Source organism: Phyllobates terribilis, unplaced genomic scaffold (assembly GCF_046119375.1).
Source record: "Phyllobates terribilis strain yellow unplaced genomic scaffold, ASM4611937v1 Scaffold_5__5_contigs__length_657084704, whole genome shotgun sequence".
Classification (NCBI taxonomy): Eukaryota; Metazoa; Chordata; class Amphibia; order Anura; family Dendrobatidae; genus Phyllobates; species Phyllobates terribilis.
In genome coordinates this window covers 217,097,150-217,119,977 of record NW_027362765.1, presented here as the reverse complement: position 1 = coordinate 217,119,977, position 22,828 = coordinate 217,097,150, and the positions used below count along the sequence as shown (strand labels likewise).

At 46.2% G+C, this 22,828-nt stretch overlaps 1 protein-coding gene across 2 annotated transcripts in view; it reads right to left on the bottom strand.

Moving 5' to 3' along the window:
- The window catches only part of ARHGAP40 (Rho GTPase activating protein 40), a 151,580-nt gene that overhangs the window by 121,646 nt on the left and 7,106 nt on the right, over nt 1-22,828 (bottom strand). The window contains exon 1 of one of the 2 annotated variants that reach the window (XM_073683795.1): nt 18,186-18,211. The exons of the other annotated variant lie outside the window; for it this stretch is intronic. The gene's annotated coding sequence lies outside the window, so the exon portion shown is untranslated. Of the gene's footprint in view, nt 1-18,185; nt 18,212-22,828 lie in introns of those variants that run through there. 2 annotated transcript variants of the gene reach the window in all.

Sequence of the window (22,828 nt, the reverse complement as noted above, 5' to 3'; positions counted from 1 at the left end):
GTTTTTTGTTTTTTCATAATAATACTTATTGATGGGTACATTATATTTTTATTTTTGGTGGATTCTTTTTTTTTATATTTTTTACAAAAAAAATGTTTGTTTTGTTTTAATTTTTTAACACTTTTGGACTTTTATACTTTGTCCCAATATGGGACTTTCACTTATTACATTCTGATTGCCTGTATAGCATATTGATGGAGCACTGTCCCTGTGCTATACAGGCTGTCAGTGCTGCAGATGCATAAGATACTTTGTTCATGCACTGCGCATGACCAAAATATCTTCCTGCGGTCTGGTGACCCGGATGTTGTCATGACGACATCGGGTCATCATAGCAACATCCGGGAAGCCGCAGCAGACAGCGCAGGAGGCCGGGAGAGGAGGTGAGTATTGCGATCAGCTCCCCTTGCCCCCCGCAAAGCTGCGATCGACTTCAATCGCAGCATTGAGGGGGTTAATGTGCAGGGAGCGGTGCGGAACCGCTCCCTGCACAGTCACAGCTGACACCTGGCGGCGATCGCCCCGCACCACTTGTGTGTGGGCGTGATCGCCATATGACCTAATAGTACGTCATTGGTCCAATCGGCCCAGGTCACCATGACATACTAGTAGGTCACACGTCAGAAAGGGGTTAAACGCAGCTTCAGTACTTGAAGTGTCATATTCTTAATTAATGGCACTTTTAACTCTTTGGAATGAACCGGCAGAAAAAGCAAAAGAATCATCAGCTTTCCAGACTCTGCAGTCAGCCTTTAATTACCCTGATTTCTTGCAGAAAAAACACTCACATGTTTCCATTAATTTACTTTTTTTTGGTAGAATTGTTTTTTTTTTTAAAGCGGATTCTGCTTTGGAAACCCCAGTGCTGCTTACACTTTCTGTCTTTCGCTTATACTCAACTACAAGCTTTCCTATGACATACTCCAATATAAGCTCAATCTGGGAATGCATCTAGTGCAGATACAAGTCCATCAGCTTTCTGGTAGACTGCTTAGTAGTAGTGCAGCAACATACAAATCCTTTAGATCGGTCCCACAATTTCTAGAGTATTTCTTATGTAGTCCTGCATATCTTGGCCCTTATTTAGTTTAGAATGTTATAGTTTTCTCAGTAAATAGAGCTTATTGCTGAGATTTATACTTTCATGCAGTTTCTGCAGCTGCTCCCACATTTCTTCTGCAGTTGACTTACATGCACAATCTGATCATCATCTATACTCCGTGCTTTTTGATCCTTCTCTACCCAGTCTTCTGTTAGCAGGTCAGGTCTAACCTCCTGTGTGTATTTCCAGGTACCTTCTCTTAGCAGCATCTTTATCTTGAATTTCCAGGATTGGTAGTTCTGCTTAGTCAGATTTAGCACTGTGAACGTCAAACAGTTGCTGCTTGTGGCCATCTTTGCTTCTTCTTCTTAGTACACTGTTGTTCTCTCTCCTCTGGGCTGTTCTCTGTGTCGTTGGGTTTCTGGGTCCCTGGGTCTCTAGGTCCATAACCTGTTGGCAGCAGATTTATCTCTGTACTGTCCAGCCGTTCAACAGTAAATATATATTTATTCAAGAACAAAAGATAGCAGCTTACAACTGGTATTTCTTATAGCTTAGGATCTTAGCATCCTGTCTATCAGCTTACACAGTGAAAGTAAAAAGGAGCTCTAGCTACACACACACTGAGTGAACAGGAACTTCCTGTTTTGCTTTTTTACAATGCTTTACTGGCAATACAACACTATTGCTGGAGTCAGAAATCCATGCACTATTAAACAGTAGTAAATAGTAGATGTTGAAATACATACAATAATAAACTATGCATCCAACAGAATCAGTACAAATAATTAACATGGCAAAAAATGTATTAAAACATTTAAAAAGTGCGTAACAGCACGAAACCTACCAAAACACAATGATAAAAAGTGTTAGGGTGGTCAAAATCCCCCACCATCTCATATAAAAATGTAAACTTGCTGGAAAATACAACAAATCACATACTGTACAAAGAAAATCTGTGCCATTTATGAAGGTCCTAGATAATAAACCAAATAAAAGTATACCAATAAATACAATAAAAGCCAAGGAGAGCTGGCAAAGGAGAATAAAGGGGGAATGTGATAACCCCACACGTGTCGTCACAAATGTGACTTCCTCATTCGTGACTATAGGGTTACCATTTACTTCCCTATTCTCTTTTGGCAACCTTCTTTGACTTTTATTCATTATTACATTTATCGGTATACTTTTATTTAGATTCTCATCCAAGACCTTTGTATAATGCACAGATTTTCTTTGCACAGTATGTGACACATTCTTTGTTAACTTGTATGTGATGAGACTGGGTATTTTTGACCCCAACCCTTTTTTTTATCTTTGGTAGGTCTATTTAGTTTTATAAATTTTTCAATTGTTTTAATTCATTTTTTGCCACATGCATTATTTGCATTGATTCATCTAATAAACTATATTTATTCAGTGTGCATGACCCGCTTTATAAAGCTACTGGTTTTCTTTTGTGTGTGTGTTGCCTTGTTTACTATATGGGTTTGTAGCACCTATTTTTTTCCATACTACATGGGTGTTGCCTGCTCTTTATGTTTTTCTAATACATTGTTCAGCTATGACATTAAACCACTGACAGGGAAAAATATTGCATCTGTCTAGGGATGGGACACAATAGGGAGTAAGTGAACAATAAATTCTTAATCGTTAATGTTTTGAAAGCAGTAAAAAAACGGGATGTGCAGGGAACAAGATTTTATGGCTACATGCCTCATGTCAGAGCATATCCAAAACAGTAGGTCTTGTGGGTTGTCCCCAACATGCAGTGGTAGTACCAACCAAAAGCAGTCCAAGGAGGTACAAGTGAACTAGTGAAAGCTTACTGCATGCGGAGAGCCAAGGTCTGCCTGCCTGGTCTGATCTCACAGCTAAACATACAATGAGCACGTGAACATCAGAATTGGACCATAAAGCAACAGAAGGTGGTCTGTACTGATTAATTACATTTTCTTTTATGTTATGTGGATGGTTGGGCGACAGGTGATTAAATTAAAGCGGAGCTTTGATGTGGTCACAAATCAGCTTAGGCTAGGTTTTTATTTATCTGTTGTATCAGGATCAGTTTTCTTGTGCCTTAAAGGATGTAAAAATTGCATCAGTTGTCAGACTTATTACTAGTGTTTAATAAAACCATGGTGCCTGGCTCAAAAAAATGTGACATGCAATGGATCTGGCTCCTAGAAGGGTCCGATGCAACAACTGGTGCATAAGAAGAATGGGAACAATGAGAGAGAACTTTGGTATAAACCACCACATCAGTTTCCTTCCAGCATTTTTACATTGTGGCTCAATAAATGGAACCACCACTGATGAGCTCACTGACAGAATTCACAGTTTACTAATTTTTCAAATTATTTGGTATACAGAGGCTGTAGCCTAATGGGCTAACATTTTATGAAACCCAATTGCAAAAAAGTATAGCCAAAAATACATATATTCAGGTAAAACGTCCCCAAGAGTGTTAATCTTTAAAATAGAAATGCTAAATCTTCTATGACATGACACCTTTGGCGCTCCGGCACAGTACATATATTGTTGGATCAGAGAACCTACACAATATGGGCAAGTGGTTTTAAAGCAACCCTACACCAATCGACTGATTGGTGACTATAGTTTTCTTATGTATAGTCAACTGACCTGGTATCATTTATTTGCCTCCCAGTGCTTCATCTGCTTAGAGTGGTATTCCATTCCTCCTGCTTCCAAGATGGCTGCCACAGTGGCATGGAGAGTTAAGCAGTAAGTCTAACCCAGTGTTTCCGATATGCCAGTCCTCACAACCCCCCAAGACGTCATGTGTTCAAGATTTCCTTAGTATTGCACAGGTGATGGAATTCTTAAGGCATCAGAAACTGACACATGTTCACTCATCTGTGCAATACAAAGAAAATCCTGAAAACCTGATGTGTTCTGGGGCCGTGAGGACGGGGTTTGGGAAACACTGGTCTAATCCATGCCTTCCCTGTACTGTCGGAAAGGAAACACGGGGAAGGCATGGTGTAGACTTACAACTGCACTTCCCATGCCACACATTTACATAGTTTTCAGAAATGAAATGACAACAGATGAGCACAGAAATGTCTTTCGGATATTCATGCAGTTTAAAATTCGATTTACATGAATTGGCCTAAGAAAAAAAATATATATGCGCCCAGCGCCATTATACACACTGCTAAAGAGTCACAAAGCAAGCTAATGAAGCCAACCTGGCTTTCCCATAATGGCCTGCAGCTATCACAAGCCATGGTTTAGCTCAGCCAATCATAGAAAATATAAAAGATGAGGGCTGGCCAAGCAGCTCCATTTTATGCTTTTACAATGTAGGGATAGAAGGTAAGAGCACATAGGTCATATGCATAGGTATAGAGAAAGGCCAAAACTGGATTGTGTTGTACTACTACACTAGTTAAGCACAGTGAAAATGTGAATCTTCATCTGTTAATAATAATCCAAAAATTCAAGTTAGATTAAAAAAAAGTGCCGTACCTGCATGGTTATATGATTGAATTCATTGTTATGTGATGTACTGCCATAACAGCATTTTTCTTAAAATCTTCACACATTGCAAATACAAACAAGCAGCATGTCCTAATTTTGCTGTTAAATAAGAATCCTGAAACCTAGGCTTGTGCATCACAGACCAGAAAGCCATATTATTAGTATTTATTTTGTACATTCAAAAATTACAAGTCTACAGAATCCCAAAATTTAAGAACAACCATCTACCTCACAAAATGTGTGTTGTTAAAATATTCATTTTTTTGCACATATCTTTGTTGGAGTTGACCTGTACACACCAGCCGAACACGGCTGCCTTTGCAGGTGCATGTTTTTGGGTCACAAAACTAACAAACTTTTTCAGAAAGTACTGATGATACTTAGAAATGTTATTCTGAAGAAAATGGAACAAAAGCAAAACTTAACCCCTTAGTGACAGAGAGAATTGTAAACTTAAGAAACCAAGCACTATTTTTCAAATCAGACCAGTGTAATTTTATACGGTAATAATTCCAAAATACTTCTATATAACCCAGTGACCATGAGAACATTTTTTTCGTGACACATTGTATTTTATGTTAGAGGAAAATTTAAGTCAATAAGTTTTTCTTTTTTGTGTGAAAATATCTGAAATTTTATGAAAATTTTTAAAAATTAGCAATTTTCAAGCTTTTAATGCTTATATCCTTAAACCAGATATTTATTAACTTGTGTGGTATGACTAATATTTCCATATGTCTGCATCATTTTTCAAATGTCCTGTTATTTCGTTACAATATATCGGCAGCAATTACAAATCCAATTTTTAAACAAGACCTATTCAGTTTAAAGGGCATAAATATAGGAACTGATACCATTTTAAAAACTGCACCCCTCAAATTATTCTACACTATTGTTAGGAAATGTGTTAATCCTTCAGGTGCGTCACAGGAATAAAGGCAAAATGGATTGAAAGAAAAATTACATTTTTCAACTAAATATTGCGTTAGCTGCAAATTTTTCATTCTCCTAAGGGATAATAGGAGACAATGGACTTTAAAATGTATTATGCAATATCTCCCAAACATGGCAATATCCCATATATGGCCAAAAAGTGCTGTTTAAGCACACAGCAGCACATGGCAGGACTAGGAAAGGGCACTATTTGATTTTTGCAGCGTAAATTTGGCCGAGATAGATTGTGAATGCCATGTTGCTTTTGCAGTGGCCCTGCATGCCAAGACAAAGAAAAATAAATTAAAAATCCTCATAAGTGACCCCATAATGGAAACTAGGCCCCTCAAGGAATGAATATGGGGTGTATTGAGCATTTTTATCATAGGTGATTCACAAAACATTATAATATTTAGATGTGAAAATGAAAAATTTCATGTTTTCACTAAAATACAGTTATACACCAAATTTATGATTTCCATGAAAGTTAATAGGAGAAAATGGACCCCATAATTTGTTAAGCAATTTCTTCCAAACTCAGGGATGGCCCATATGTGGTAAAAAAAAAAACAAAAAAACTAATGTTTAGGCACATGGCAAAACTCGGAAAGCAAAGAGCGCCATTTAATTATTGGAACGCAAATTTGGCAACTGTGTTGTATTTGCAGAGCCCCCGAAGTGCTAAAAACAAGCAGAAACACTCACAAGTGACCCTATTTTGGTAAACTAAACCCCATAAGGAATTCATCCAGGGGGTATAGGGAGTATTTTGAACCCACAGGTGCCTCACATAATTTTATAAATTGGGACATGGAAATATAACACTTAAGTGGTAAACATGTAAGTTTTATTAGCTGAAATTTTTTTAGTCACACAAGGGTTAATAGGTGAAACTGGACCCAACAAATTATTACACAATTTCTCCCAAATGTGGAGACATCCCATATGGCCTCAGGAACTACTGTTTGACCACATGGTAGCGCTTAGTAGGAAGAAACAATATTTGGCTTTTTGAGCACAGATTTTACTAGAATAGTTTGAGGATGATATTTGCAGATCCCGTAAGATGCCATACAGTAAAGCCCCCAAAGTGTGCAAAAGAAGCAGGACATTATTCACATTACAACACAACCCGATTTGTGTCTTCAGGGGTAGGAATGCGACATCAGTGGTCCACCACCATTACACACGTACCTGTTCTGTTATTTGTTAACAAATACAACATGTACCCAGTATAATCTATAGTGATAGTCCTGTCTTTTTTCACAGACCATGCAAAACTTAGAGACATTTCTATTTATTACAGGCAGCACGGATGAGAAGTACCAATACAAGGCTATGGGTCTGTGAAAAACAAGTACAGCACAACGATGGTATCGATGTTTTACAATGCAAAAGATAGAAGATCTATAATTTATCCATACTTTAAAAATCACTTATGACACACTGTTCCAAAACATTAATGTGGCACCCCAGGGGTCTGGTTTCCACAGTAACAGCAATGTTATGTCTGAGAGCAGGTGGGAGGTCTCTTGGTCAGGGATCCTATGCATGCCACACCTCCTGCCCAGTCCTGGGAGGGGAAGAACTTCCCCTATATAAACCTAGGGCTGAGGCAGGGTTAGTGAGTAGAGAAGAAGTAGAGACAGAGAAGAGAAGCAGATATAGGAAAAGAACATCAAGAGCTCTGTGGGAGCAGTGCTATAAGGAGTCAGGGGCTGGCAGCTACAGAGCTCGCCCTGACTGAGAAGCTATCACCGGACCCGGAGTCCGAGGCTGTGGGGACTAATCTTTACCCAGCAGCAGAAACCGCCCGGCAGGGGATTTCAGGTCCTCTGGCCAAGAAACCCGAAGGCACGGTCACACGCGTGGGACCAGCACCGCCGTCGTGGAGCGGACGCCACTAGAAGGCCCCGAGTCACCGGCCATACGGGTGAGCACTACACGGTACACTCAGGGACGTGGGCTACTTATACCCGCCTCTAGCAAGGTAGCCAGAAGAGTACAGTCAGTTTGGGAGGCCTACAACTCCGCCTGGCCAGGGGAGATCCCATCTGCTCGAGGACTGACCAGGCCCCGATCGCTAGCCAGTACTCCGGGAGGGTCTATCTTTATCACCAGTAAAGACCCTGAACTACACCGCATCGTCTCTGAGTGATTCCTGCTACCCCCATCATCCACGTCGGCTGCCCTGAGGCCATACCCCTCCCGTTGGGGGTGATACTACCACGCTGCACAATCCTACCACCGGCCTCAGCGGTCTGCCCTGCAGCGGCAGCTCCTTCGCTGCATTCAACGGGTGGCGTAGTCGTCCAACATCTACCGCTAATACAACGCCACTTAGTCTGATTCCCTGGGCACGGACCGGGTCACCGCAACGAGACTACAACCCTCAACAGATCCGGCTCCGGGTAAGCTCCTGCATGCACAACGCTGTGCGACACAGGCCCAGGGGTGCGTCAACTTTTGGCGTAGTCGGCGTGCCTGAAAAAGACTGTTCAAACTTACCAGTGGTGAAGATTCCCGCCATCCGTGGAGGTTTCCCGCCATCTTCTACATTCTTCCCGCCATCCGGCGCCATCTTCTGCCTTCTTCCCGCCATCCGTGGAGTTTTCCCACCGTTGGACGCCATCTTGAAGACTCCGCGCGGGAAGAAGAGGGGCGTGGACTCCGAAAGCGCGCGAGAACTGAAGCCCCGCCTCACGTCCGGACGTTGCGTAAGGTCCTGGAAGGAGCCCAGCAGACGCCGACGTCACAGGAGCGCGACGGAAGGTCCTCAACCCTGACGATCCACTGCGGAGCCGCGGCCTACGGAAGAGGATCATCGCAAGGTAGGCCACGGTCCACTAGGGGGGAGGAAGATGTCGGATCCGGAGGAGAGCTTCACTGCCTCAACCCCCGCCAGCGCCACCGCTGCTGCAGTCATGCCTTTCACCATGCCCTATATCCCGGGAGCGGCCTGGCTACCCCAGTACTCAGGGGAGTCACATACCCTGCATGACTTTAGAGAAAAGCTGGATAGCCTCTTCCAGGTGTATCCCCTCACAGAAGAGCAAAAAGTGAGCATCCTGGTGGCACAATTAACCGGGGCAGCCCAAAGGGAGGTAAAGTCCTGGCCACCTGGGGGGAGGACTGTTGCAGGGATACTAACCCGGCTGAGGGACACCTTTGATACCCGCACCTCAGCCGAGATCAAGCTTAGATTCTACGGGTGCAAGCAGCGAGCACACGAGAGTATAAGGGACTATGCCCTGAACCTACAAGAGGCCCTGAGAGCCATTAAGCAGACCGACCCTGACGGCGTGGGAGACGAGGACAGGCTGTTGACTGAACAATTTATAGAGGGTTTATATTGCAATGCCCACCGAACCCAGTTGCGGGCAATGGCCTTACAGGACCCTCATCTGGGATTTGCACAGTTCAAGGACAGAGCCATCCGGGTGCTCCGAGAACCGGCACCAGGTGGCGTTGTGACCCACAGACGCCCCACTACCACTTACCACCAGGAGGCGGCACCCTTGTCGGCAGGGCCTGTGGGAGCTGATGCGCAGGCTTTGAACAATGACCCAGCTCCAGACCTGCACCATCAGGTCCAAGAGCTAGCTAAAAGCGTTGCCGCGCTAACCCGAACTGTGCAGTCTTTACAGGTTTCCACTCCAAGGAAGATCCAGCTGGCATCCGGACCGGAGGACATCCCGTGGCGTCGACCAAGGAGGACCCCACCGGCCAGAGGAAGACCCAGCGACCGATACAACGAGGACGGACAACCCATCTGCCGCCGCTGCAATCAACCCGGACATATGGCAAGGTACTGTCCTTTAAACTGGCACAACCTGGGGTAGAGGGCCAAACCCCAGGAAAAAGATCATCAGGCCCATCGAACTGGCGCGACAAATATGTGGGAGGACGTCCAGTCTTGCCTGTGGTACTGGATGGCATCCCTATGAGTGCCCTACTGGACACCGGGTCACAGGTTACCACTATCCCGTACGTGCTCTTCAAGCAGTACTGGAATGACTCGGATATCACCCGCTACCCTGACGACGATTTGAGTATCATCGCCAGCAATGGTCAGCCCGTGCCACAGATTGGATTTAAAGAGGTGACCATTAAAATCGGTAGAGTCGAATTGGCGGCACAGGGACTGATCATTATAGACATTGACAAGCACGAGAGTCACCCAAAGATAACTCTAGGAACTAATGTAATTGAAAATTGTCTTGCAGAGGTGATTTTCCTTTTACAGCAGGTTGCCAAGAACGCCAGCTCCGGCCAGCAGCGAGTGCTCCAGAAAGAGATCCGGGCACTGATGCGACGGCAACAGCTAGAACTCTCCGGTGGTGAGATTGGTAGCGTAAGAATGTGTGACCCTTTTCCTATTGCCATGCCCCCAAAAAGTGAAATGATGATTTGGTGCCGGGCAGCTATTGGTCTGAGAGGTAGAGATTACCAGGCAATGGTAGAACCAGTTTACTCAGACAGTAGGCCCACCATTTTGACAGCACGGGGGGTGGTCAATGTACGCCATGGGAGGGTGCCCGTTCGCATAATAAATATCGGGAAGAGGGAAGTGTACCTGCCCCGGTATGCCACGCTAGCCAAATTGTATACCATCAATCAAAATTCCATACAGTCCGTAGAACCCTTGCCTCCATCTTCCCCGGAGGAAAGTAACGTCTCTAAGGAAACAATGGAGGACTGGTGTCAGCAACTACATTTGGGTACTGACTCCACTCCCTCACACCAGAGACAGGGAGTCTATCGGGTGGTTCAAGAGTACGAGAGAGTGTTTAGTAAACACCCGTTAGACTTCGGGCGAGTCAAGGGGGTAAAACACCACATCCCCACGGGAGACCATCCTCCCATAAAAGAGAGGTATCGACCCGTACCCCCTGCACACTACCAACACGCCAAGGGGATGCTTAGGGACATGAAGGAGGCTGGGGTGATCAGGGATAGCTGTAGCCCCTGGGCAGCTCCACTAGTCTTAGTCAAAAAGAAAGACAACACCATGAGGATGTGTGTAGATTACCGGAAAATCAACCGTATCACACACAAGGATGCGTACCCCTTACCAAGGATAGAGGAGTCTTTGGCTGCTTTAAGATCTGCTAACTTCTTCTCTACCTTGGATCTCACTAGCGGGTACTGGCAGGTTCCTGTAGCAGAGGCGGACCGGGAGAAGACCGCATTCACCACCCCGATGGGACTTAGCGAGTTTACCTGCATGCCGTTCGGACTCTGTAACGCACCAGGAACCTTTCAACGATTAATGGAGTGCTGTCTGGGCCACAGAAACTTCGAGACGGTCCTGTTGTACCTGGACGATGTCATCGTATATTCCAAGACTTATGAGGACCACCTGAAACACCTGGCGGAAGTGTTCAAAGCTCTGGCAAACTACGGCCTAAAGGTAAAACCCTCCAAGTGTCACCTCCTAAAACCAAAGGTGCAGTACCTGGGACACGTGGTGAGCGCTGACGGAGTGGCTCCCGACCCTGATAAGATCACCGCAATTAAGGAATGGCCAAGTCCCTCCAGTGTAAAGGAAGTGCGGCAGTTCCTCGGGTTGGTAGGCTATTACCGCAGATTCATCCCTGGTTTCACCAAAAAGGCAGCTCCTATGCAGGACCTCCTGATAGGCCAGTCCCGGAAGGCCAAGAACCAGAAGCCACCCTTCAGATGGGAGAAGTTAGAAGAAGAGTCCTTCCGCCAGCTGAAGATGGCCCTCACGGGGGATGAAATCCTGGCGTACCCTGATTACAGCCAGCCCTTTATCCTCTACACCGACGCAAGTAACATCGGGCTAGGAGCCGTACTGTCCCAGATCCAGCAGGGGAAAGAACGAGTAATCGCTTACGCCAGTCGAAAACTGCGACCCACCGAAAGAAACCCTGAGAATTACAGCTCATTTAAGCTAGAGTTCCTGGCAGTGGTGTGGGCAGTCACCGAACGCTTTAAGCACTACCTCGCTTCTTCCCGGTTCACCGTGTACACGGATAACAACCCGTTGACACACCTGGACACGGCAAGACTCGGTGCCCTAGAGCAGAGATGGATGGCCCGTCTGTCCAACTACGAGTTCACAATCAAATACCGGGCAGGACGCTCCAATACCAACGCGGACGCCCTGTCCAGGATGCCAAACCTACCGGACGTAGGAGAAGATCCAGAGGGACTGGAAGAAGTCGAACTCCCCGCGTTCCACCGTCATGGGACTATCCAGTATTCCCATCGGGTAAGGAGTAAGCAAGCCGCTACGTTTAACCCCTTGCCTCACTACAACTGGGAGGAAACGCAAGACAGTGACCCTGCCATCCGACTGGTGAAGGAGATGCTGACTCGGCCAGAGGCTCGCCTTGACCCGGACGCTCCGGAGGAAGCCAAACAACTGTGGGCTGAGAAGAGTCGACTGTTCCTTTACAAGGGGAAGTTGTGCCGCAGAATGGTTAACTCCCGGACGCATGAACTAATCTGGCAAGTAGTGGTGCCACGAAGAGACGCAGCCATGGTGATGGAGGCATACCACTACGGGGCTGGACACTTCGGATGGAAGAAGCTGGAGTTCCTGCTGCGCGGGCGGTTCCACTGGGTAGGCATGAGGGGAACCATCGAGAGGTGGTGCAGAGACTGTGGCCCGTGCAACCTAAGAAGGAAGGACCGTGCCAGCCAGAAGACCCCCCTTCAGTCCATCGTCACCAAGCAGCCGTTGGAACTGGTAGCCTTGGATCATGTAAAACTGACCCCAAGCAGAAGTGGCTACGTCTACGCGTTAACCATCGTGGATCACTACTCCCGGTTCTTGGTTGTCGTCCCCGTTAAGGACTTAACAGCTCAAACAGCAGCTAGAGCCTTCCAGCAGCACTTCTGCCGTCCACACAGGTACCCGGACCAAGTGCTGATGGACCAGGGACCTGCCTTTGAAGCGGAGGTCTTCCAGGAATTCTGCAATCTGTATGGCTGCCGGAAGATAAGGACGACACCCTATCATCCGCAAACTAATGGACTTTGTGAGAAAATGAACCAGGTGGTAATGGATCTTCTGAAAACGTTGCCCCTGGAAGAACGCAGTCTGTGGCCTGAGAAGCTGCCCGACCTGGTGGACCTATACAACTACATCCCTGTAGGTTCCACCAACTGTACCCCGGCTTACCTAATGAGGGCAAGGCCTGGTAAGCTACCTGTTGACCTGGAGATGGGAGTCCTGACACCCGAGGACACTTCACCGGAAGCAGACTGGGACACAGAGAGGCAGCAGCAGTACCGGAAAGTACAGGAGAGCGTGGAGCGAAGTCTCTGTCTCGCTAGGGAAAGACAAGAGAAAAATTACAACCAGTATGCTCCCGCTGTTCCCCTGGTACCCGGAGAGCAGGTCTTGAAGAGGAAGAGACGGCTCCACAAGTTGGACGACCAGTGGGAGAAGGACCCGTACACCGTACTGCCCTCAAGCCACGACAACCCAAAGGTCTGTACCATCAGTAAAGACGGAGGGGAAACCACAGCCATTGTATCCCGGGATCACCTGAAGAAGTGTCTCGAACAGCTACGGAACCCAGAAGGAGAGCAAGAAGACCCTCGACCCGTAGAGGAAAGGGAAGATATGGTTAGTACTGTGCTCGGAGACTTCCCTCGGTCCTGGACTCAAGTCAATGGTGCAGTTGTGGTACCCGTCCTCACGTTCCTCCAACCAGCATCCCAAGTGCCTACGGAGCAACAGGTAGAGCTGGAAGAGCAGCCGGTCCAGGAGGCAGCAGACTCCACACAAGCAGAACAGGAGGATCAACCCTCTGCTCATAGTGAGCCTGCCGTACCCCTAGTGAGCCAAAGAGCCCGTAGACAGCTGCCCAGTTTACCCTTGACAGCTCCTACACCCTGTAGTTCAGGGCCAGACAGTCAGCTCCGTAGGTCCACTAGGGCCACTAGAGGCCAGTTACACGCACGTTGGAGGATTTGAAGTGTTTAAATTGTTTTATTTGTGGTCACCTGTCTGTTACTTGTAAATAATTATGTGTTTCTAGTTATTTTTAGGAGTCCTTGGTGGATTTACCGGGAATCCTTGTACAATTGGTTGGAGCGTAACCTAGGAATGGACTAAAGACTGTTAAGGACTCGGGGCAGGACAGACCCCTACCTGGTTACGTCTCCCTGTTTTGGTGAAATGGACACCTTGCTTTTCTTCAAAACTGCACCCGGTTGCGGACACGCCGTAACCATCTTTATGTGTTTTTCTTATTGTATTATTATTGGTTATACCTTGTTATGTTTTTCTAAAAATATGTTTAGTCCCGGAGTACTAAATTTCACTAGGGGGGAATGTGGCACCCCAGGGGGTCTGGTTTCCACAGTAACAGCAATGTTATGTCTGAGAGCAGGTGGGAGGTCTCTTGGTCAGGGATCCTATGCATGCCACACCTCCTGCCCAGTCCTGGGAGGGGAAGAACTTCCCCTATATAAACCTAGGGCTGAGGCAGGGTTAGTGAGTAGAGAAGAAGTAGAGACAGAGAAGAGAAGCAGATATAGGAAAAGAACATCAGGAGCTCTGTGGGAGCAGTGCTATAAGGAGTCAGGGGCTGGCAGCTACAGAGCTCGCCCTGACTGAGAAGCTATCACCGGACCCGGAGTCCGAGGCTGTGGGGACTAATCTTTACCCAGCAGCAGAAACCGCCCGGCAGGGGATTTCAGGTCCTCTGGCCAAGAAACCCGAAGGCACGGTCACACGCGTGGGACCAGCACCGCCGTCGTGGAGCGGACGCCACTAGAAGGCCCCGAGTCACCGGCCATACGGGTGAGCACTACACGGTACACTCAGGGACGTGGGCTACTTATACCCGCCTCTAGCAAGGTAGCCAGAAGAGTACAGTCAGTTTGGGAGGCCTACAACTCCGCCTGGCCAGGGGAGATCCCATCTGCTCGAGGACTGACCAGGCCCCGATCGCTAGCCAGTACTCCGGGAGGGTCTATCTTTATCACCAGTAAAGACCCTGAACTACACCGCATCGTCTCTGAGTGATTCCTGCTACCCCCATCATCCACGTCGGCTGCCCTGAGGCCATACCCCTCCTGTTGGGGGTGATACTACCACGCTGCACAATCCTACCACCGGCCTCAGCGGTCTGCCCTGCAGCGGCAGCTCCTTCGCTGCATTCAACGGGTGGCGTAGTCGTCCAACATCTACTGCTAATACAACGCCACTTAGTCTGACTCCCTGGGCACGGACCGGGTCACCGCCACGAGACTACAACCCTCAACAGATCCGGCTCCGGGTAAGCTCCTGCATGCGCAACGCTGTGCGACACAGGCCCAGGGGTGCGTCATTAATACTTTTTTTTTTGGCATATGTGAAAAGCCGCTGTCTGAATGAGATCTACAACATAAGTACAACATAAGACTATGTTCACACACGTTGGGTTTTGCAGTGTATTTTGCTGCAGATTTTTATGCAAATTTTCAGCTGCGTTTTGCAGTACCAGCAAAGTGTATGAGAAACCCAGAATTCTCTGTTCACAAGTTTGTTTGTTTTTCGCTGCATATTTTGTGACTTGGATGTGTTTTTGGAAAATAGAGCACGTCACTTCTTTCAGCGTCTTTTCAGCAGAAAAAGCACGTTTTTCACCCATAGGAAGTAATTGGTGGTCAAAAAAAGCAGCAAAAAATGCAACAAAAAATGCACTAAGGCTATGTGCCCACGATGAATAAAAAAAATTTGCAAAATAAAAATTTCCGCTTCATTTCTGCATGTTCTTGCCCGGAAAAACGCGAGCGGAATTTGATACGCCTTTTTCGCGCGTTTTTGAAGCGTTTTGCACATGCGGAATTGCCTTGCGTTTTTCTAATGCATTGAGAAGGCAATTCCACATGCGTAAACACACAAATAATGGACATGCTGCGGAATTTTCCGCACATCAAAAACGCTGCTGAAAATTCTGCAGCATGGGCATTGAAATTGCAGATTGACATTGGGGACCATGGGGGACGGATTACCAAGCGTTTTACAAGCATTTACGCTGCAAAAATTCCGCAGCAAAAATGCTTGAAAAACGCATTGTGGGCACGGACCCTAAAGTCTGTGTTTTTAACGTAGCCATTTCCTGCCAGTGAAAAGTTAGCGGCATAAAAAAACACAACGTGTGTGAACATAGTCTTAGGGCTCCTTCACACGTCCGTCTGGGTCTGCGCACGTCAGTGTGTTTCCACGGATCATGTGTCCGTGTGCTCCTCACGCTGACATGTCCGTTTTTTGCGGATGCACGGTCCACAAAAGTGTCTCACACTGAACACACACGGATGACATCCATGTGTTACCAGTGTGACATGTACCGGCGCCTGGGAATCAGCACTACAGTTAGCACTGTTCCCAAGCACAGGGTGCTGAATGCTGCCATCATCATGGTTCCCTGCCGGCGCTGCGATCAGCACCAATAGGGACAATGATGAGGGTAGTAGTGTCTGCTCCCACAGTGTCCCTGTGTAAAAATAAGAATAAAATAAAAAATCCTTATACTCACATGTCCAGAGATGTCCACCGCTGTAATCCTCTGACCGCTGATGCAGAGGAGCCGGAGAGAATGAGCAGCTCCAGCAAGCGGGCTCCGGAGCTGAGCCCTGTCACTCACTAAGGTCCGGAGCAGCTCATTCTCCCCGGCGTCAGCGGTCGCATGGATTACAGCGGGGGACACTTAGGACAGATGAATATGAAGATTTTATTATTTTATTCTTATTAGGGCAGTGTTAAGCACCGGCGCTTGGGAACAGCGCTAACTGTAGCGCTGATTCCCAGGAGCCGGTCCGTGTGATCCTGGTGCGGCACACGGTTGCCACACATGGACAAATAGGACACGGATATCTCCGGTACCGGAAATATACAGACGTGTGAAACCTGCCTAAGGCAAATCTTACAGTCATATTAATGCAAGGATTTCAATAAAAATGCATGAGCTCTCTAATGCAGGGATGTGAAACTCAAAACATGCTAGAGCCAAAATGAAAGACTTGGACAAAGTCGCAGGCCAACCAATATAGAATAATGGGCCCCACTCAGAATAAATGGGCCCACATAGGGGTGGTAGTTCTGGTGTTGTGGGCCACATAAAACCACCCTGCGAGCCAGATTTGGTCCACGGGCCAGAGTTTGACATGTATGCTCTAATGCAAAAGTCACTGCACTACACTGAAGAAGCTGCACAGTCACAGTGTACATGGCTGTTATTTGTGCTAGAGGCTTTAAGACTAGCACCAAAACCAGGAGCAAATGCAGAGTTTTTTTGGTCACGACAATCTAGCTGTTATATAGTACTATCCACTCCTGGTCTTGTACCCAATATAAAGGCCTGCACGAGTGTGTTATTGTAGAGTGAAAATAAAATTCCACCATTCTGGCCCTAAGGGTATGCGCACACAACGTCTCTTTTAGGCAGGTCTGCACAGGAGCCCATCTGAAAAAGTGCTTTAACAAAAATGCTGAAAAGAATGAACATATGCAATGCATGCTATGCATATGTTCATTCTTTATTGAGCAGAAGCCATCTGACCTTTCTTCCATTTGGAAATTACACACGAGTTTATACTGTATATACACAAAAACTACCAATAGAAGGAGACACTTCAGGAAAAACACAAAAATATATATAGAGAGTGCACATGCACTTAAAGTGGTTTTCCCACTAACAAAGTACATTTAAACCAATAGAGCTTGGAATAAAAATAAGTTCCACAATTGGATGTGTTTAAATAAAAAAAGTTCCTGTGCTGAGATAATCTTATAAATGTGTTCCTGTTATGTACTGTGTAATGAATGCGTGACCGTGCAGGAACATGGTCTGATCATACCAAAGCTTCTGGCTAGGGGAGGAAAAATAAGTGATTATACAGACAAAATAGCAGGGGATTGCAGCTGATTCTTTCTGAGGGGTAAAATATTACCCTGCCTGTTTTATCACACAAGCGAGTGTTTTTGCTGTGTCTTCAGTCTGAGCTCATCATAAATCAAGTAACATATGGGATCAGCTGCAGCCAGAGATCTTATGTCACTGACTTGATTCATAATGAGCTTATAGGACTGGAGATGCGGTCAAAATACTTGCTCCTGTGATAAAACAGGCAGTGAAATGTTTACCTCACAGAAAGCAGCAGCTGCGATCCGCTACTATGTTGTCTGTATAATAAGTTCTTTGTGGCCAGGAATTGTAGTATGTGCCGACTATGGTCCAGCATGGTCAGGCACAACCATTACACAGTATACATTAGGGGAACATTTATAAGGTTATCCGAGTACAGGAATACTTTTTATTACATCCAATTGAGCTGATTAAAATGTACTTTGTTTGTGGAACAACCCCTTTAAGGACACATACACACAGCATTATCCAATACACAGAGCTTGTTTGGCAGCACACACAATTTTTACAACTTTCTTAGGACAAAGCCACTCAGCTGCTATGTACAGGTTCTATCGGACTCTGTGTGCAGTGATGGCCTTCTCTAGGATATATCAGTACATATGAAATTCAATGTAGCATTATGCACACAAAATAAAAATATTTTGTGGATCGCCACAGCCACAGGAAATCGTAGGCATTATACGGAACAGTAGAGGTCTTGTACCTAGTCTAGTGGAAAGCTTTAACAACTCCAAGCTGTAGCAAAGCCATGTGCGTGAGCCCTTATTTAGAACAAAATGATGTTGGTAAGAAGAAAAACAAGCCCTCACCTTCTTATGCTTTACATGCAAAGAATGAGGAACTTGACTTACAATCTCAATGTTATTTCTGTATCAGTGGATTTCCTCATTCTGCTGCCAATAAGCTCAAATAATCAAAACATAAGGACAAAGCCTTAGTAAAAATGTGTGAATCGAGAAAACTTCCTTGCCAGGTGTTTTTTCCATTTCCACATCACTAAGTGTTTTGTATTTATAGTGAACTATCAATCTGATAATGACAAAACAGCATAAGAAACTAGGAATTTCAACCAAAGCAGAGATAACCATCTGTAGACAGCTGTCTCTGGGTACTTGTACATATCAGTTCAGAGCAGGGTAGTGGTTGACTACTAGAGATACCTACAGGAATGATAGGTTTCCTTGAGAAAATATAGCTCTTGTAGGGAGCATTGCCTGCAGGACACCCCACACCAGAAAGATCTTTGTTCTGAGAATACCGATTCTCCATGTATAGTCAAAGGCATCTCATCCATCAGTAGCACTGATGAGGGGCAAATGTCCTGGAGCATCTGTCTGCAGGCCATTGTCTTTGGTTTGACTGTAATACATAAAAATGTTTCAAAGCTATTTAATGGGCTGGCCACTGACTTCAAGGGAATCGGACATTAGCAAAAATAGCTGCAAATATTGGGCTAATCTGCATTAAACCCTGTGTAGACTTGAAGAAGTGCAGCTACGCAGCAAAAAGATCCTAGTTACTTACCGGTAACGGGATTTTACAGAGCCCATGACAGCACCACCTGAGAGAGGGTATCCGCCCACCAAGGACAGGAACCTACTGAATAAAAAGGCGGTACCTCTCTTCCGCATCAGTTTTTGTTTCAGAGCATGAGAGGGCCTCCGAAAAATAGGTTAGTACATAACTGCCACCTAAACATTTCTTAATAAAACACACTAAGAAGTGCACACCGTAAGTGATAAAGGGGAGGGAATTAATAGGGTGCTGTCATGGGCTCTGTAAAATCCCATTACCGGTAAGTTACTAGGATCTTTTCCCCTTCTCCCATGACAGCACCACCTGAGAGATCAGACACCAGAGGGTGGGATTACCGCTTGCAACACCTTTCTCCCAAAGGACAGATCAGTAGAAGAGGAAAGGTCAAGACGGTAATGCTTGTAAAATGTAGTGGGGGATGACCAAGCTGCCGCCTTACATATGATGTCGATGGGCACATCCGCTTTCTTCGCCCAGTAAGCAGCTACAGCTCTGGTGGAGTGGGCCTTCAGGTTCTCTGGAACTGGCAGATTGCTAGAAGAGTATGCTAAGCCAATGGTGTCCCTAACCCACCTAGCTATGGTCCCCCCTTGTAACCTTAAGCCCCTTCCTAGCCCCTCCACTTTTTCTCCAGGCCTTCGTTACCTCCAAATACTGGACTAATACCCTCTTAACATCTAGAATATGAAGTTTTTGTTCCCTAGGGTCAGGATAGAAGGAAGGGAGAGTAATTACTTGTGTCCTATGGAATTTGGAGGCCACTTTTGGAAGATAGGCCGGGTCAGGTCTTAAGATTACTCTATCCATACACACTTGCGTGAACGGATGGTTAACTGACAGCGCGTGCAGATCACTAACCCTACGAGCTGAAGTTAGAGCTACCAGCATGGCTGTTTTTAAGGTGAGAATTTTCTCCAAAGCTTCCTCTAAGGGCTCAAAGGGGGACTTGGTTAGTGCTTCTAGAACCAGATTGAGGTCCCAAGGAGGCATCCTTGGAGTAGGAATAGGTCTAGATCTACTGCAAGCTTTAATGAATCTGATGATCCACCTATTCGCTGCTAAGTCGTAATTATATAGTGCCCCCAGAGCTGATACTTGTACCTTAAGGGTACTGGTGGCTAACCCCATGCTTAAGCCTTTCTGAAGGAATTCCAAGATGGTCCCAATAGGAACCCTCCCTTTGGCGGACTGACCCGAGGCAGACAAAAACTTAGCCCAGGTTCTGCCATAGATCCTAGTAGTCACCGGCTTCCTACTCGCCAGTAGAGTAGTAACTAGACCTGGAGAGAACCCCTCCTGCGTTAGTAGTGACCTTTCAAAATCCAGGCTATCAAATGCAGGCCCGATCTTTGGGGATGGAAGACTGGGCCGTGCCTGAGGAGATCTGGGGTGTCCGGAAGAACCCATGGATTAGCTTGGGACATTCTCTTCATCCAAGTGAACAATGGTCTCTTGGGCCAAAACGGGGCGATCAATTTAACCCTCGCCTGTTCTTCTCAGATCTTCCTTAGGATGGTAAGGATCAGCATTAGAGGGGGAAAGGCATAGGCCAGGGTAAAATCCCAAGGAATTTGCAGCGCGTCCACCGCAAACGGCCTCTCTTGAATTCAGGGAGCAAAAGATTTTGGTTTTCCGATTGTTTTTGTTTACAAACAGATCTATCGGAGATTGCCCCCATCGGCCGACAATCTGCTGGAACACCGCTGGATTCAACTCCCATTCTCCTTGTTTCAAGATGTGCCGACTTAGAAAATCGGCTTTTACATGCTCTTCTCCTTTTATATGCAACGCCGAGAGCGTGAACAGAGAACTCTCGGCAAAACGAAAGATCTGATCCGCTACTAACATCAGAGGAAGGGACCTGGTACCCCCCTGGTGATTGATGTAGGCGACTGTCATTCGATTGTTTGACATTATCCGGATGTGATGACCCTGGAGAAAAGAACTGAACTCTACTAGTGCATTTCTGGCTGACAACAGCTCCCTCATGTTGGAGGAGAGACCCGTCTCGCTGTTCAACCAGAGGCCTTGCACTGACTGATCCCTTAGGTGAGCACCCCAGCCTTCTGCGCTTGCGTCTGTTGTAATTGTATCTGACACCTGGAAAGACCAAGGAACCCCCAGAGATAGATTTACCGGAATCATCCACCAGTCCAGCGAGTTGACTACTGGAAGGGATATTCTTCTATCCAGGCGACATCTGAGCTGTCAGGATCTCCTGCTGAAGACGTCTGGAATGGAACGGAGTCCACTGAACTGCTGGGATACAAGATGTCATCGTACCCAATAGGGACATAGCATTTCTCAAGGTGATGGTTTGATTGCTGATTACCCGTGATATTAGGGAACTGATCTTCAGTTTCTTGTCCTCTGGCAGAAGACAGGTCTGGTTTTCTGAGTCCAAAATGAGACCCAGGAATGATTGAACCTTCTTTGGTTCCAGTCTTGATTTTTCTAAATTTAGCAACCAACCCAGGCCATTTAGACTGGCCATGACCTCTGCCAGAGCCAGTGCGCAGAGTTGTTTTGATCTGCCCACCACTAAAAAATCGTCCAGATAAGGGATGACTAGGATATCTTTCTCCCTTAGATGCGCTGTGACTTCCAGGATAATCTTCGTGAAAACCCTTGGAGCCATGGAGATGCCAAAGGGAAGAGCTGCAAACTGAAAATGCCTTACGTGCTTGCCGAACTGTACAGCTACCCTCAGAAACTGTTGGTGTGCAGGAAAGATTGGGACATGGTAGTAAACGTCCTTCAGATCGAGGACACACATATAACAGTGCGGAAACAACATTTTTATGGCCGATTTTATTGATTCCATCTTGAATGGCCTGTAGATCAGATGGTCGTTCAGCTTCTTCAAGTTGACAATGGTTCTGAAGGAGGCATCCGGATTCTTTATTAGGAAGAGAGTTGAGTAAAACCCTCTCTGCATTAGAAAGATTTGCTGATCTGGCAGCCAGCCTAACTGAATCTGCCGATGCATCTGCAAGGAATGCAGCCGCCCTCTGCACAAGAGGAAGATCCGACAGAATTTTCTCTCTAGAGACATTCCCTTTGATCTGGTCCTCTAACTGTTGAAGCCAGATCATCATAGACCTGGCAGTGCAGGTGGCTGCCACTGCCGGTTTCAGAGCCCCTGCTGACAACTCCCAGACCTGTTTAAGAAAAGACTCCGCCTTTTTATCAAGCGGATCTTTTAGGGACCTCAAATGGCAGTGTGGATCTTTTTGAGGACTTCGCAATGGCCACATCAGTTTTAGGGGTTTTGTCCCACTTAGCTGCATCCTCCTCTTCAAAAGGGTATCTCCGCTTAGAAGAAGAAGGCAGCTGGCCTTTCCGCTCTGGTTTTTTCCATTCCTTATCTATAAGAGACTTGATTCTCTCGTTAACTGGGAATGTGCGTCTCCTCTTCTGATCAAAGCCCCCGAACATGACATCCTGAACTGTTCTGGGAGCTTTGGTATCAGCAATACCCATAGTCACACTTATAGCCTTAACCAGTCTTTCAGTATTGTCCACTGAAAAACAAGGCCTACCCTCTCCGTCATCATCCGAAGATTCTGATGACGATGATGAGGAGAGGTCAGAGGGGAAAGGATATTCTCTCGTGAAACGGGACTCCACTGACTCCTCTGAGTCCAAGGAAACCCGTTTCTGCTTCCTCTTCTTACACGAGGTCAAGACTTTTAAGGAATTCCTGACCTCCGTTTGGATCAAAGTTTTTAATTCCATAGAGAACCTAGGGGACTCCTCTGCTATGGTTCTCTGGATACAATCCGAGCAAAGGTTTTTAGCGTAGGAGGTGGGAAGGCTAATTTTGCATAATGCACACTCATTTTTATTCTTGGAACTACACTTTTTTGGTTCCTAACATCAGAAGGAAATGAAAGGAGAGAAAGGAGAAAAAAAA